Raw genomic sequence first — 13,912 nt, forward strand, 5'->3', positions numbered from 1 at the left:
GCATGTTAACATACTGTCACCATTCGCTTTTTATGTACTAGTAACTATGCTGGTAATTTTGCTACTGATAATATGTGTACTTGTATTCTCCACCCTGCTTCTCCCCCTCCCCGCCTCCCTGCCTCACCGTAACTCCCTCCACGGCCCGCGGCTGCTTATAAGTGTTGCTAACTCTTATTCATTTACAGCATGTTAACATACTATCACCATTCGCTTTTTATGTACTAGTAACTATGCTGGTAATTTTGCTACTGATAATATGTGTACTTGTATTATCTAAGATACTACGCCTGAGAAGACGGCAATAGTAAATAAACATTTCAAATACACATGTGTTCTTCTTAACTCCATGTTCTGGTTTCTAAGAAATATATAACGACCGACTGTTCATGAGTTCCACGTATCCTGAGGTACTATAAGTTCATATTCTGGATTGTCTAAACATTGAGAGTTTGTTATATCCAATGTGACACTGTACCTAGCTTGCTAAGGGGTTTTTGATTACTAACGTGAGTTTTGGGACACCCTAATTCGCCGAGGTTCCAATCCTCTGTCCACAGTTCTGTGTGAGAACAGAAACCCTGCGACAGGGGCACCCCCGACCCTTGCTGGAGCTTCATCACACTTGCGATACAACTCCAGCAATGCGCCACCTTTACGGCACAGATACATCACACATCTGTGCTGTTTTTGCCCCATGATGCGCCGCATTGTAAATGCAGCACACCATAGATGACGGAACAGCGGCACAGAATGACTAACACATCCCTGGTGATGCGCCAGTCATCATAAATGTATCCCTATGCTTCTTATCTTGTTAGAGATGAACCGCCATATGTATCATCAAAGTTTTTTGCATTTCCTAAATAGCGAACTTTAAGGAATAAATAGCGATTCTTTACCATTCCTAGTTTGCGATTAGCTATTTGCTAATTACAAATTACCCATTCATTTCCTTCATTTCCATAGGGCGGTTGGACTCACTTTTAGCTCGAACGGCTGAATGGATTTCCACGAAACTTGGCAAAATTGTAGGGACTGGTAGCCCGATGTGCCTTTGCTATGTCTCAAGATATATGCTCCAGTGGTTTTTACGAAAATTAACTTTGAAAAATATATATTGGGCTACATTGGCCTATATATATGTTGGAGCCCAAATGTAGCCCAATGTAGCCCAATGAAGCCCAATGTAGCCCAATGTAGCCCAAAGATGGCCGCCAGACACACAAAAAAACAAATGTAGCCCAAATATCAGCCAGATGTAGCCCAACTATAGCCCAGTGACAGAATGACCAATCAGCTTCGCAAACCTCCGTTACGCGAAGTGGAGCGCTGTTACAGATATATATCTTTTTTTGAACGTTAATTTCTCAAAATCCACTGGAGCACATATATTGAGACCTAGCAAAGGCACATCGGGCTACCAGTCCCTAATATTTTGCCAAGTTTCGTGCAAATCCATTCAGCCGTTCGATTATTATTATTATTATTTTTTTTGCCCCGCGGGGCCCTTTTAAAACCTCCACATCAAACCTAGGGGGTCAGCGAGGATCTACTATGCCCCCTTATGGTCATTTCCCCCTTCGTTTTGGCCTCCTCTTGTCTCTCGATCCTACCGAGAGACAAGATGGCGGCCGCTACGGACTTTTTGGAATGTTGACAGACGCCAGAGAACCAATCAGCTTCGCTTCACAAAGCTCCGTTGCGCGCAAAGTACGCGTCCTGGGACGCTGCCCGGTCCGCTGTTACAGATATATATCTTTTTTTAAACGTTAATTTCTCAAAATCCACTGGAGCACATATATTGAGACCTACAAAAGGCACATCGGGCTACCAGTCCCTACAATTTTGCCAAGTTTCGTGCAAATCCATTCAGCCGTTCGGGCTAAAAGTGAGGCCAACCGCCCTATGGAAAACTCAATGTTAAAAACACGTTTTGGGACCCCCCTTTTTTCTCGGCCCCCCCTTGACGAACCCCCCCAAATTTTCAAGGGCTGCTCAGAAACAAAATGTGCCATTTTCCTGAATGGAACCGCCAGTAGGTAGTAGGTAATATATATATATTACCTACTGGCGGTCGCCAGTAGGTATATATAGTTAGGATTTTTTCTCTATGGGATTTTTGAAAATTCTATGTCTAATAACTTTGGCGTTTGTGGACGGAATTGGCTGAAATGTTCAGGAAAATGGCACATTTTGTTTCTGAGCAGCCCTTGAAAATTTGGGGGGGGTTCGTCAAGGGGGGGCCGAGAAAAAAGTGGGGTCCCAAAACGTGTTTTTAACATTGAGTTTTCCATAGGGCGGTTGGCCTCACTTTTAGCCCGAACGGCTGAATGGAGTTGCACGAAACTTGGCAAAATTGTAGGGACTGGTAGCCCGATGTGCCTTTTGTAGGTCTCAATATATGTGCTCCAGTGGATTTTGAGAAATTAACGTTTAAAAAAAGATATATATCTGTAACAGCGGACCTGGCAGCGTCCCAGGACGCGTACTTTTCGCGCAACGGAGCTTTGTGAAGCGAAGCTGATTGGTTCTCCGGCGTCTGTCAACATTCCAAAAAGTCCGTAGCGGCCGCCATCTTGTCTCTCGGTAGGATCGAGAGACAAGAGGAGGCCAAAACAAAGGGGGAAATAACTATAAGGGGGCATAGTAGATCCTCGCTGACCCCCTAGGTTTGATGTGGAGGTTTTAAAAGGGCCCCGCAGGGCAAAAAAAAATAATAATAATAATAATCGAACGGCTGAATGGATTTGCACGAAACTTGGCAAAATATTAGGGACTGGTAGCCCGATGTGCCTTTGCTAGGTCTCAATATATGTGCTCCAGTGGATTTTGAGAAATTAACGTTCAAAAAAAGATATATATCTATAACAGCGCTCCGCTTCGCGTAACGGAGGTTTGCGAAGCTGATTGGTCATTCTGTCACTGGGCTATAGTTGAGCTACATCTGGCTGATATTTGGGCTACATTTGTTTTTTTTGCCTCTGGCGGCCATCTTTGGGCTACATTGGGCTACATTGGGCTTCATTGGGCTACATTGGGCTACATTTGGGCTCCAACATATATATAGGCCAATGTAGCCCAATATATATTTTTCAAAGTTAATTTTCGTAAAAACCACTGGAGCATATATCTTGAGACATAGCAAAGGCACATCGGGCTACCAGTCCCTACAATTTTGCCAAGTTTCGTGGAAATCCATTCAGCCGTTCGAGCTAAAAGTGAGTCCAACCGCCCTATGGAAATGAAGGAAATGAATGGGTAATTTGTAATTAGCAAATAGCTAATCGCAAACTAGGAATGGTAAAGAATCGCTATTTATTCCTTAAAGTTCGCTATTTAGGAAATGCAAAAAACTTTGATGATACATATGGCGGTTCATCTCTAACAAGATAAGAAGCATAGGGATAGATTTATGATGACTGGCGCATCACCAGGGATGTGTTAGTCATTCTGTGCCGCTGTTCCGTCACCTATGGTGTGCTGCATTTACAATGCGGCGCATCATGGGGCAAAAACAGCACAGATGCGTGATGTATCTGTGCCGTAAAGGTGGCGCATTGCTGGAGTTGTATCGCAAGTGTGATGAAGCTCCAGCAAGGGTCGGGGGTGCCCCTGTCGCAGGGTTTCTGTTCTCACACAGAACTGTGGACAGAGGATTGGAACCTCGGCGAATTAGGGTCCCAAAACTCACGTTAGTAATCAAAAACCCCTTAGCAAGCTAGGTACAGTGTCACATTGGATATAACAAACTCTCAATGTTTAGACAATCCAGAATATGAACTTATAGTACCTCAGGATACGTGGAACTCATGAACAGTCGGTCGTTATATATTTCTTAGAAACCAGAACATGGAATTAAGAAGAACACATGTGTATTTGAAATGTTTATTTACTAATGCCGTCTTCTCAGGCGTAGTATCTTAGATAATACAAGTACACATATTATCAGTAGCAAAATTACCAGCATAGTTTCTAGTACATAAAAAGCGAATGGTGATAGTATGTTAACATGCTGTAAATGAATAAGAGTTAGCAACACTTATAAGCAGCCGCGGGCCGTGGAGGGAGTTACGGTGAGGCAGGGAGGCGGGGAGGGGGAGAAGCAGGGTGGAGATTACAAGTACACATATTATCAGTAGCAAAATTACCAGCATAGTTACTAGTACATAAAAAGCGAATGGTGATAGTATGTTAACATGCTGTAAATGAATAAGAGTTAGCAACACTTATAAGCAGCCGCGGGCCGTGGAGGGAGTTACGGTGGGGCAGGGAGGCGGGGAGGGGGAGGGGCAGGGTGGAGAGGGCTCCACCCTGCTTCTCCCCCTCCCCGCCTCCCTGCCTCACCGTAACTCCCTCCACGGCCCGCGGCTGCTTATATCTCACCCTCCCTAATACACATATTATATTATTTGCTAAGAAGGTCTCTTTGTGTTGGTTTAGGGCGTGCCCATACTTTAGTGTCTTAGATTTGAAGGAATCACATCAGCATACACCAGCTCTCTCTTCATGTGAACCGCATCAAGTGTTGTGTATGTGTGTTCGGCAAAGTAATATAAAACCCGCCTCATGCCCAGAATTGGCAGAAGTTGCACTTATGTTATGAGTATGAAGTCGTGGAGATCAGACCTCATAACAATTCTGTATCGTGTTGTTCTTGAAACTTTAGCACTCGCTGTACAGATATAGTTTAACAAGCAAAGCAGATAGTAGAGCAATAACATATTATTCTCATGTAAACCACGATGAACTACTAGGTTGAAAGCTAAAGCAACAACTAAGTGTCGTGTGTAGAAGTTGCAAAAAAGGAAAAATGGCGTTTAAACCGGCAATGAGCCCATGCTAACTTAACACGGTGTAAAGATATCCAGGACCTAGATGACACCTCCCCATGATCCGGAAACGAACTGAATAAGATAATAGAAGTGCCATCTCATGAGAGCAGATTGCAAGTTTATATGTGGACGGTCCGCAAGGTAAAGCATTAAAAACTAGGAAAATTTAATGCTAAAGAAAAATAAAACAGCCAAGTACTTTATCGAGTCTTAAGCCAATAGGCAAGGTAAATAATAAAAACTTGACAAATAAGTCAATGAATTGTCAATGAAATGCTAGTACTCAGCATATCAAACATGAAAAAGGTCTATGACATAACTGTGTATGCAAAATAAGCTGCAACAGCCTCCAATAGGAAGTCACCGTCTTCATCCAAAAACAGTTCAGCCATCCAATTTAAAAGCGGAAAAGAACATACGTGCTCTCCCAGCACCGGATCCTCTATCACCATCAGAGGACAGCTCGGTGGGTTTTCAACAAAGCTCTGTTCCAAGAAAGACTGTGCTGCCGCCAGTAAATTCCAGGGACCAATTAGTCCATGCATCAATGCCACAGCCATAATCCTTTCGCCAGGACAAACCAACTCGTGAGTAATGATAGGAGTCATCAGCTGATTAAAGTCGACGTCAGGAGAAACCGGTCCGCAGAGACACAAATCAATGGCCCAATCGAAATCACAGGTCAGGCAGTGAAATACAGGCTGGACACAGGTGAAGTAGGAGAATCGAAAAGATAATCCATATGCCGTGCTTAATATCGCCAACGGCATTGTGCCATAATATTCTAGCATGCGATTGCGGAACAGTGTCAGCAGCTGCAGGGTGGGAGGTTGCATAGGAGGGACATCCATATTAAAAAATGTAAAAAAGCACAAGAGCGTCCGCTGGTAATGCAAGTAAAAATGCCAATCCACGAAGCAGAGTGGAGAAAATAGAATGAAAGAAAGCAGGGATGACTCCAAAGATTTTCTCAAATGAAGTCACGAGACCACTGGTAACAACTTTAAAAAAGTGCGCCAGGGCCTTTGTGGAGGATGCGTTAAAGATAGTCTGAACCATCTTGCTGAAATTGAAAGGCAAATCTGAATTGAGAAGGGTCTGCACCTCTGTACGGGTGTTCGCTATGTGAAGCACGAAAGTTTCACGGGCCGAACTCAAGGCCACCTCTCTCTGAGACAAAAGAGCTCTTATTCTTGCCATGCCGTTGAAATCTCTCCCAAGGTTGGTATTTGTGGCCAGATTGAAAACTCCCTATGTTCATGTGTGGGAGGAAATAGAACATTTCTGCAGCAAATAACCCGTTCACTTACTGTTACCATAAAAGGAATACTTTTAATTAACTCAGAACAATCTTCATTATTGAGCATCAAATAACTACCATTTTCCAACAACTTGAACGTGGGGATGATAGCAGGAACTGGCGTGCCTTGCAACACGCAAGCCATATTTGGTCGGTGTTTGTTGCATGAACCGTGTAACTGTATGTGCCTACACATTAGTGAATGATCTGGCGTCTCAGTGCATTCCTCTCCATTCAGATAAACTTCTTGATCATCTTTGAAACATCTGTATGTGTATGGAAGCGACCAGACCTCATGAAGAAAAGCACTACCTAAAGGTTCATAACGACCTATTGGTATATATTTCATACAATTTGAAAACTTATATAAAGCAAAAGGCAGCGTTATTAAACCGTGGATAAGGCACGTTGTCAAAAAACCCGCAATCCTCTGCTGATGATGTCACTGAGCATGTCATGAATGATGTAATATGTGACATCATCAGCAGTGGATTACGGGTAATAGTATCTCTAGTTTACTCCCCTATAGCTGTCTTTCTTTTAACATAAGTGTGTGTTTCCCTCCCTTATACTTACTGTTTTTGGTTCGCTTCCGGTTCGCGTACCGGCGAGCGAACTGGGAAGCGAACTAAGAGAAATAGAGGTTGGCACAGTTCCAAATATTGTACCAATTTTTTAAGAACGGGGAGGTAGTTCTGAAAAGAACTTTTTTTTTATTGTTTTTGTTGTTTTATATTTTTTTTATTATTTTTCAGAACATTTTTTTACTTTTTTTGAATTTTTCTGAACAGTTTTATATTTTTTGGGGTTTTTCTTGGAGGGGGCAATGAAAACGATTCATTGTAAAGGGCTCAACAGGAGCAACAAAACAAAAAAAAAGTATTTATTATTTTGGGCGTTTCGGACAAACTTGCATATGATAGTCAATAGCTCTGTTGATCAGAGTGATGCTTCTTTCTCCGTAGCAAATGAATCCATCGCAAAATACGCAGATGTGTTTTACTTCACCAAATCTCATTTGTATATTTGGCACCATCTCCCTGCCCTCTGGTCCCGTTACTTCCGGTACAACAGATCTTCTGGCCATAATAGGGAGATTATCTAGGTCGTTCCGAAACTGTGCAGCACTGTAGTTGTTAGGATGCCACCTAGTCATATGGCGATGCATTGTGTAGTTTCCGAAACTGTATTTTTTCTCGGTTCCTCTGGACAGTCTATCTTGACATATAAGGCAAGTTACGTATCTTGCATTTACTTTTTTCTGACCTTTGGGAATTTTAAAAAATTGCCAAATGAAGTTTTCTTTCCGGTGAGACGTCCTGGGCTCCTCAGGCAAAAACTGCCTCTCTTCCTGCTCTTCCTCGTCGTCCTCTTCTTCCTCTTCTTGCTGAATTATAACTTGAGCAGGTGGTCCACTCTTCCTTGGATGTGGTGGAGGTGGTGGGGAAGCACCAGCTGAAGCTACTAAAGAAGCCATTGCTCAGTGATCACAAAGGGTCTTTCTCTCACAATGATGAAAGTCAGAGTGAGGAAAGAAGGAGGGATTTTCATCATTTGGGAAAAACAAGAGTTCTCAACCAATGAAAAGTGTTCATTTTAGATTATATGACCTAGTCTTACATCATTAGGAAACCAAAAGTGAAATGAACCAATGAAAAGTGTTATTACCAAGTCACATGACCTGCTGTGTTTACGTTAAGCGCTTTGCAGGGCCTCCCGGTTTGCTTCCAGAAACCTGCGCTTTGCGACTCGCTTCGCGTACCAGTTCGCTAACGTAGCACGTCATATGACGTATCACGCGACAACGTGAAACGTCATGCGGACGGGAGGCGTCACGATGTTGTTTTCTAACGCGGCACTTGCGGTAAAGAAACGTTTACCGGCTCGCGGTCTATTTCGCGGCATCAAGGTCAGCTAACGGGAAGCTTCCCGATTCGCGAAGCGGGAACGAAGAAAAAAAAATATTTAAAAAAAAAATTATTCATAAACATATAAAATATATTTTGGGATTTAAAGAAGAATACATTTTACAGCTACAGATATTAGCTGTTAAAAAACCAATGAAATTCACTGAAAAAACCATAGGTTATAGACCATATATAGTTAGGAATTAGCATTTACAAAACCTTGAAAATTCACTGAAAAAACCATAGGTTATAGACCATATATAGTTAGGAATTAGCATTTACAAAACCTTATTTTACTCACACAAAACCATTGAAATTCCATATATAGTTAGTTGCACTAACTATATATCGCGCACCCGCAATCCACTGCTGATGATGTCACATATTACATCATTCATGACATGGTCAGTGACATCACTGATGACATCACTGATGAGCAAGGCGACAGGATCGCCGAAACGCGTCGGATCGCGGCACCCTTGGCACTACACTTAATATGATAAAATAAAAAGAATTTTGCTGCAGAAACTACCGGAGTGGTGTCCGTTTCTCTGCCTGGCAGTGCTGTTTGCTCGGTGCTCTGGGGAGCGTTACTTGCATATATATATATATATATATATATATATATATATATATATATATATATATATATATATATATATTACCTACTGGCGGTCGCCAGTAGGTATATATAGTTAGGATTTTTTCTCTATGGGTTTTTTGAAAATTCTATGTCTAATAACTTTGGCGTTTGTGGACGGAATTGGCTGAAATTTTCAGGAAAATGGCACATTTTGTTTCTGAGCAGCCCTTGAAAATTTGGGGGGGGTTCGTCCAGTGGGGGCCGAGAAAAAAGGGGGGTCCCAAAACGTGTTTTTAACATTGAGTTTTCCATAGGGCGGTTGGCCTCACTTTTAGCCCGAACGGCTGAATGGATTTGCACGAAACTTGGCAAAATTGTAGGGACTGGTAGCCCGATGTGCCTTTTGTAGGTCTCAATATATGTGCTCCAGTGGATTTTGAGAAATTAACGTTTAAAAAAAGATATATATCTGTAACAGCGGACCGGGCAGCGGCCCAGGACGCGTACTTTTCGCGCAACGGAGCTTTGTGAAGCGAAGCTGATTGGTTCTCTGGCGTCTGTCAACATTCCAAACAGTCCGTAGCGGCCGCCATCTTGTCTCTCGGTAGGATCGAGAGACAAGAGGAGGCCAAAGCGAAGGGGCAAATTACCATAAGGGGGAATAGTAGATCCTCGCTGACCCCCTAGGTTTGATGTGGAGGTTTTAAAAGGGCCCCGCGGGGCAAAAAAAAAAAATAATAATAATAATCGAACGGCTGAATGGATTTGCACGAAACTTGGCAAAATTGTAGGGACTGGTAGCCCGATGTGCCTTTGCTAGGTCTCAATATATGTGCTCCAGTGGATTTTGAGAAATTAACGTTCAAAAAAAGATATATATCTGTAACAGCGCTCCGCTTCGCGTAACGGAGGTTTGCGAAGCTGATTGGTCATTCTGTCACTGGGCTATAGTTGGGCTACATCTGGCTGATATTTGGGCTACATTTGTTTTTTTGTGTGTCTGGCGGCCATCTTTGGGCTACATTGGGCTACATTGGGCTTCATTGGGCTACATTCGGCTAATTAGCAAATAGCTCATCGCAAACTAGGAATGGTAAAGAATCGCTATTTATTCCTTAAAGTTCGCTATTTAGGAAATGCAAAAAACTTTGATGATATATATGGCGGTTCATCTCTAACAAGATAAGAAGCATAGGGATACATTTATGATGACTGGCGCATCACCAGGGATGTGTTAGTCATTCTGTGCCGCTGTTCCGTCACCTATGGTGTGCTGCATTTACAATGCGGCGCATCATGGGGCAAAAACAGCACAGATGCGTGATGTATCTGTGCCGTAAAGGTGGCGCATTGCTGGAGTTGTATCGCAAGTGTGATGAAGCTCCAGCAAGGGTCGGGGGTGCCCCTGTCGCAGGGTTTCTGTTCTCACACAGAACTGTGGACAGAGGATTGGAACCTCGGCGAATGCATTGCTGGAGTTGTATCGCAAGTTTGATGAAGCTCCAGCAAGGGTCGGGGGTGCCCCTGTCGCAGGGTTTCTGTTCTCACACAGAACTGTGGACAGAGGATTGGAACCTCGGCGAATTAGGGTGTCCCAAAACTCACGTTAGTAATCAAAAACTCCTTAGCAAGCTAGGTACAGTGTCACATTGGATATAACAAACTCTCAATGTTTAGACAATCCAGAATATGAACTTATAGTACCTCAGGATACGTGGAACTCATGAACAGTCGGTCGTTATAGATTTCTTAGAAACCAGAAAATGGAGTTAAGAAGAACAGATGTGTATTTGAAATGTTTATTTAGTAATGCCGTCTTCTCAGGCGTAGTACCTTAGATAATAAAAGTACACATATTATCAGTAGCAAAATTACCAGCATAGTTACTAGTACATAAAAAGTGAATGGTGATAGTATGTTAACATGCTGTAAATGAATAAGAGTTAGCAACACTTATAAGCAGCCGCGGGCCGTGGAGGGAGTTACGGTGAGGCAGGGAGGCGGGGAGGGGGAGAAGCAGGGTGGAGAATACAAGTACACATATTATCAGTAGCAAAATTACCAGCATAGTTACTAGTACATAAAAAGCGAATGGTGACAGTATGTTAACATGCTGTAAATGAATAAGAGTTAGCAACACTTATAAGCAGCCGCGGGCCGTGGAGGGAGTTACGGTGGGGCAGGGAGGCGGGGAGGGGGAGGGGCAAGGTAGAGAGGGCTCCACCCTGCTTCTCCCCCTCCCCGCCTCCCTGCCTCACCGTAACTCCCTCCACGGCCCGCGGCTGCTTATATCTCACTCTCCCTAATACACATATTATATTATTTGCTAAGAAGGTCTCTTTGTGTTGGTTTAGGGCGTGCCCATACTTTAGTGTCTTAGATTTGAAGGAATCACATCAGCATACACCAGCTCTCTCTTCATGTGAACCGCATCAACTGTTGTGTATGTGTGTTCGGCAAAGCAATATAAAACCCGCCTCATGCCCAGAATTGGCAGAAGTTGCACTTATGTTATGAGTATGAAGTCGTGGAGATCAGACCTCATAACAATTCTGTATCGTGTTGTTCTTGAAACTTTAGCACTCGCTGTACAGATATAGTTTAACAAGTAAAGCAGATAGTAGACCAATAACATATTATTCTCATGTAAACCACGATGAACTACTAGGTGGAAAGCTAAAGCAACAACTAAGTGTCGTGTGCAGAAGTTGCAAAAAAGGAAAAATGGCGTTTAAACCGGTAATGAGCCCATGCTAACTTAACACGGTGTAAAGATATCCAGGACCTAGATGACACCTCCTCATGATCCGGAAACGAACTGAATAAGATAATAGAAGTGCCATCTCATGAGAGCAGATTGCAAGTTTATATGTGGACGGTCCGCAAGGTAAAGCATTAAAAACTAGGAAAATTTAATGCTAAAGAAAAATAAAACAGCCAAGTACTTTATCGAGTCTTAAGCCAATAGGCAAGGTAAATAATAAAAACTTGACAAATAAGTTAATGAATTGTCAATGAAATGCTAGTACTCAGCATATCAAACATGAAAAAGGTCTATGACATAACTGTGTATGCAAAATAAGCTGCAACAGCCTCCAATAGGAAGTCACCGTCTTCATCCGAAAACAGTTCAGCCATCCAATTTAAAAGCGGAAAAGAACATACGTGCTCTCCCAGCACCGGATCCTCTATCACCATCAGAGGACAGCTCGGTGGGTTTTCAAGAAAGCTCTGTTCCAAGAAAGACTGTGCTGCCGCCAGTAAATTCCAGGGACCAAGTAGTCCATGCATCAATGCCACAGCCATAATCCTTTCGCCAGGACAAACCAACTCGTGAGTAATGATAGGAGTCATCAGCTGATTAAAGTCGACGTCAGGAGAAACCGGTCCGCAGAGACACAAATCAATGGCCCAATCGAAATCACAGGTCAGGCAGTGAAATACAGGCTGGATACAGGTGAAGTAGGAGAACCGAAAAGATAATCCATATGCCGTGCTTAATATCGCCAACGGCATTGTGCCATAATATTCTAGCATGCGATTGCGGAACAGTGTCAGCAGCTGCAGGGTCGGAGGTTGCATAGGAGGGACATCCATATTTAAAAATGTAAAAAAGCACAAGAGCGTCCGCTGGTAATGCAAGTAAAAATGCCAATCCACGAACCAGAGTGCAGAAAATACAATGAAAGGAAGCAGGGATGACTCCAAAGATTTTCTCAAATGAAGTCACGAGGCCACTGGTAACAACTTTAAAAAAGTGTGTCAGGGACTTTGTGGAGGATGCGTTAAAGATAGTCGGAAACATGTTGCTGAAATTGAAAGGCAAATCTTAATTGAAAAGGGTGTGCACCTCTGTACGGGTGTTCGCTATGTGAAGTACGAAAGTTTCACGGGCCGAACTCAAGGCCACCTCTCTCTGAGACAAAAGAGCTCTTATTCTTGCCATGCCGTTGAAACGTGTCCCAAGGTTGGTATTTGTGGCCAGATTGAAAACTCCCTATGTTCATGTGTGGGAGGAAATAGAACATTTCTGCAGCAAATAACCCGTTCACTTACTGTTACGATAAAAGGAATACTTTTAATTAACTCAGAACAATCTTCATTATTGAGCATCAAATAACTACCATTTTCCAACAACTTGAACGTGGGGATGATAGCAGGAACTGGCGTGCCTTGCAACACGCAAGCCATATTTGGTCGGTGTTTGTTGCATGAACCGTGTAACTGTATGTGCCTACACATTAGTGAATGATCTGGCGTCTCAGTGCATTCCTCTCCATTCAGATAAACTTCTTGATCATCTTTGAAACATCTGTATGTGTATGGAAGCGACCAGACCTCATGAAGAAAAGCACTACCTAAAGGTTCATAACGACCTATTGGTATATATTTCATACAATTTGAAAACTTATATAAAGCAAAAGGCAGCGTTATTAAACCGTGGATAAGGCATGTTGTCAAAAAACCCGCAATCCTCTGCTGATGATGTCACTGAGCATGTCATGAATGATGTAATATGTGACATCATCAGCAGTGGATTACGGGTAATAGTATCTCTAGTTTACTCCCCTATAGCTGTCTTTATTTTAACATAAGTGTGTGTTTCCCTCCCTTATACTTACTGTTTTTGGTTCGCTTCCAGTTCGCGTACCGGCGAGCGAACTAGGAAGCGAACTAAGAGAAATAGAGGTTGGCACAGTTCCAAATATTGTACCAATTTTTTAATAACGGGGAGGTAGTTCTGAAAAGAACTTTTTTTTTTTTTTTTCTGAACATTTTTTTACTGTTTTTGAATTTTTCGGAACAGTTTTATATTTTTTTGGGTTTTTCTTGGAGGGGGCAATGAAAACGATTCATTGTAAAGGGCTCAACAGGAGCAACAAAACAAAAAAAAGAAGTATTTATTATTTTGGGCGTTTCGGACAAACTTGCATATGATAGTCAATAGCTCTGTTGATCAGAGTGATGCTTCTTTCTCCGTAGGAAATGAATCCATCGCAAAATACGCAGGTGTGTTTTACTTCACCAAATCTCATTTGTATATTTGGCACCATCTCCCTGCCCTCTGGTCCCGTTACTTCCGGTACAACAGATCTTCTGGCCATAATAGGGAGATTATCTAGGTCGTTCCGAAACTGTGCAGCACTGTAGTTGTTAGGATGCCACCTAGTCATATGGCGATGCATTGTGTAGTTTCCGAAACTGTATTTTTTGTCGGTCCCTCTGGACAGTCTATCTTGACATATAAGGCAAGTTACGTATCTTGCATTTACTTTTTTCTGACCTT

This window comes from Lissotriton helveticus, chromosome 4_1 (genome assembly GCF_964261635.1).
Source record: "Lissotriton helveticus chromosome 4_1, aLisHel1.1, whole genome shotgun sequence".
Taxonomy (NCBI): Eukaryota; Metazoa; Chordata; class Amphibia; order Caudata; family Salamandridae; genus Lissotriton; species Lissotriton helveticus.